General features: G+C 31.9%; 1 long non-coding RNA gene across 1 annotated transcript in view; it reads left to right on the plus strand.

The window, feature by feature from the left end:
* The window catches only part of LOC123013185, a 30,408-nt gene extending 27,246 nt beyond the window's left edge, over nucleotides 1-3,162 (plus strand). Inside the window, exon 2 of the long non-coding RNA XR_006413253.1 lies at nucleotides 2,476-3,162. This is a non-coding gene — a long non-coding RNA (uncharacterized LOC123013185). The remainder of the gene's footprint in view (nucleotides 1-2,475) is intronic.
* The last annotated feature ends 1,164 nt before the right edge of the window (nucleotides 3,163-4,326 follow it).

Consider the following 4,326-nt stretch of genomic DNA (forward strand, 5'->3'; position numbering starts at 1 on the left):
ATTTTATTTTTTGTTACTTTTGTGAGTTAATTTGTATTTTTTTATGTTTAATTAGGATCTCTTATTTCAATTTAAAATAAAAACGTGTACTTAGAGATTTTTGCTTTTTAATGCGTCTTCTTTAATTTCATTTCCATGGACCAACCAGAAACCTCCCCCCCCCCCCCGAAATAAAATCCTGGTTACGGCCCTGTTCTAGATCATTCACTTATAACGTAATTAGAACATATAACAAATACATCGAAATCTTTAATTCTGGAAATTCAGTGTTTACGTTTAAGACTCAAATTAAGAACTTGCTTTTGAATAATTAACTTTGTTCAACTAAGTTGGATAACTTTTAGATAATTTTTGTTTTTTTTTCTTTATTTCTTCTTAAAGAATTCTTTCTTGTTTTTTCTTTTTGCTTTTGAGCGACTGGCAATGATTTCTTTCTTTACTTTTAGTTATTAAGTAACTTCCTAATTTATTTTTATTTAAATTTTATATTGTTTATAATAATTATTTTTATGTTATAATTGTTTTTTTTTTCTATCAATTTTCTTTTGAGGTTAAGTTGAATAGCTTTAAGCTAGACTTTGCCTCTGCATCTTTGTATTACTTTAATTTATTTACCTTTATTATTATTATTATTATTATTATTATTATTATTATTAGTTTTGAGAACTTTTGGAAATATTTTTTTGTGCTACAGTTATCACGCAATTCTAAGTAATAGCGCGAAAAAAAAATTCTAGATTTTTATGTTTTTGTTTTTGGTTCATAGACGTGGGGAATTTTTCTTTAATTAAATCAATGAATAGAGCGGATAGCATGTTTGTTCACTTTTAATATGCTTTTTTTATATTCTTTTTATGTTAATTTGTCGCTGTGATATCTGACTTTAAATGAAAAAGGATCCTCTTGTCTTTGATCATCGATATCTCAGCAACCAATGACCACACGGAGAATATAAACGTAGTGTCAAAAACTGAAATAAATGCCTAATAAGATCCTTTTATGATTTTTTGGGAAAAAAATTTTTGATCTTAACCATTGATTTAAAGAAAAGAGAAAAAAGTAAGTTTTTGCGTTGTTTTAGAAAATCTACCGCGTATTCACTAATATTGATGGGGAAACTAATGTTTTTAGGTGTTTTTACAGCCTAAAGTATCCCCCACAGCCCTGTTAATTTTTATTTTATCTAATCAAACCGATTTTGTAAACCGATTGATCAAAGTTTTGCAAAAGAATTAAAGAAACAATTGCACATATTGCTTCTGAAAATGGTCTAATCTTCGTCAAGATGAGAAAAACATTTTTTTTCAACTCCCTTTAACAATTTTGCATTAGTTAAATTTAAAAAAAAATTCAAAAAAAATTTTTGATTTTTTTTTCAAAAATTAATTAGTATTGTTTCTTGAAGTTTTTTTACAAATTTGAAAAAATCTAAAACACTTTTTTGATTTTTTTTTCAAATTTTTTTTTTGAGTAGTATAGTAGGTATTATTTTATTGTGAGTAAAAGCAATATTTTATGTGGCAAAGCTGAACGTAGTGAGGCAAATAACTTCTGAGCCACATAAACTGACTTTAACTCCGAATAACATATATTACATACTTTATGCGCCAACTTATTTAGACCGAGCGTAAAGAATAACACTGTAATTAGCAAGTAAATGTACAAAATAATCAGGATTCTTGCACGTAATGAAATCTTAACAACACTTATAAACAAGCATTACGCGTCAGTATTGAAATTTGTGTTGAGATTCTCAAATGTTTATTAATTTAATTAGTACATGACTAGTGCAGTTAGTAGTGTAAAACGTCGAATGCTGGTGATCTATAATGTACCTTCCCAGAAATTACTGAAACCGCAAAAGAGACAAGAAAGAGACAACATTGGTAAATGTCATAGTAAAAGTAAAAACGCAGAATTTTTATTCCATGGCTAAAAGATAAAACTTTTATTTGTGACATTTAGTCATAACAGCGGTGCCGCTTGCGGATTAAATACAATATTAATAATAATCAATTTTCTAATATACAATTTATTTGTTTTATATATTTTTTTGAGTCTAATAACACATTTTCATGTATTAGATTTTATGTCAGTGGTGAACTTTTGCCAAATACAATTGAACAGGTCATTTTTATAAACTTATTACGATACAAGAACGAAATTTTTGGGCATCTCTTTTATTAAAATTACATTGTATAATTATTTATTTTTTGTTAATAAAAAAATACTGCACTGTTTTGTTTTTTTTTGTTCACTTGTTATTTTAAATTTAATGTGTTTTTATTTTTTGCCTAGATGTTGCCTAGAAGTATTTTTTTTAATTTGGTGTTTTAATTTTTTAATTAATAATAAGTTAATACACAATTAGGCAAAGAAATGCAACTATAGTCACCCAAATCAACTAATTAAAATAAAATGTAGGATGAATTTTGTTATCGGCGTTGTTTTAAAGGTGTTTTTTGTTGTGTGTAGAGCAATTTTGGTGGAGGCGCTGGGTAAAGTTCGGCGAGTGTCATCCGGGTGCCTTCGAAGGGTCAAGCTTGGATGATTTGTAGCCCGCAGAGCGCAGAACGGCCGCGCAGAGAAATGGACTGTCCACTTTGGACAGCATCGGCGTCTTTCCCCGCGGCCCGGAATATTGACGAGTGTTCCGGAGCTGCAGGACCACCGGAACCCCTCATCCCGGAATTTATATGATGTTCTCCAAGCGCCCAGTATTGGTCGACGTCGGCATCCAATAACCGGCGCCATTCCTGTCAAACTGAAAGAAACCGCACCGATAAAACATGACATTCCGAAATGGACAGCCGGAATCCATAACTCAGCGGGCATTTCTTCATTTCTAACTGAGGGAGTCCCTCGGTGGTATTGGGAATTTGATTTTTCTCTGCTTAGTGATTCTTTTGCTCAGGCGGGGCTCTCTCAGGAAGAGATGATCTGAATTATGCATCCAAAGCCCATCACAATGAGATTTCCCCTACGGTATAGCCTCGTTAAATGTTAACGTCGATTGTAAAACTCGCCAGTTATAAATCTTCCGACCTAAATTATATTTGTCCGGAAACTTGTTTTATGTTTTTCCATTTCCCATAAAGTGGATCACTTCATAATTAATGAAGACATCGACAAATAAAACTCGCTTTTAGATTTCTTACCGAACGTTGCCTTTTTTATTCTTCACCATCCAATTCATTAATAATTCGACCCTCGAAATTCTTTTAATAAAACAATCATCCGTGCCATTAACTAAATTTTAAATGAATGGACATGATTCCTGTCGGGTTCCCTAATAGTCAATTATGCATAGATAATGGCTCTGCTTATACATAAACATAAGCAGCGTAGCAGGCATAAAGCAAATGACATGAATTAAGCATTATATCAATTTTGTGCCTGACGGCCCAGATAAAGTGACAGAAGGTCAAATGACATTGCCGGAGACAGTGAAGGGAAATCTACCCCTATATCAACACGAGCAGGGATAATTTCAGTGTTACGTTGCAACTGAGTCTCAACAATTCCCTGAATAATCCTTGTCCATTATTCTTATCTCTAATGAAGCCCATTATCAATCATTAATATTCTTCCGTTAAAAATGTAAAGATTATGCTGAATACAATGTCTCCACCGGCTTTTGATTTATTGATCTTTCTTCTACTGCAAAAAGTTTCAAAACTGAGGAGTCAAACTTACCACATCAATCCATATAATATCTCATTGAAACTTATTCCCAATGCGTTCTAAAAATTCCAAAACTGTCAAAGTTTTTCAATCTTGGAAATAATAACTCGTGAAACTTGGAGGACATTTAAATTCAAAAGTTCTATAAAATCGTTTTATTTTCCAATATTAAAGCTCTGCATGTAGCACGGTGCCATATCAATAAAGTTGAAGGGAACAAGAGTTTACCATATTTACTACCCGAAAATAAATTTAATAGACTGTTTACAAAATCAATTAGCGTGAATGCGGTGAAATATGCATGATTCGTAGCTATTATCATGACGTTTTGATTTGAAATTTTTGAATAACAACGCCACGAATGAATTGATGCAATCACAAATTGATAGTCGGATAAAATTGGAAAAGTTTCGCGTTTATGGAGTGATTCCAAATCAAATTGCTGTTGCAGTGTAAAGCATGCAGACATGTAATCATAACACTCTGTTTACTTATTGATATCCACAGGATGGCGTGACGGGAAACGAAAACTTGACGTTAAACAACCATATTGACAGATGTCACGCTAGGCCAATACCACCCCGATTATGCTTTTCATTCCGGACAATTACCAGACACGCGCCGATTATTTCATAACAAGAC

Source organism: Tribolium madens, unplaced genomic scaffold, assembly GCF_015345945.1.
Source record: "Tribolium madens isolate multiple individuals breed KSU strain unplaced genomic scaffold, Tmad_KSU_1.1 Scaffold_96;HRSCAF=242;Tcas5.2_LG5, whole genome shotgun sequence".
NCBI classification, from domain to species: Eukaryota; Metazoa; Arthropoda; class Insecta; order Coleoptera; family Tenebrionidae; genus Tribolium; species Tribolium madens.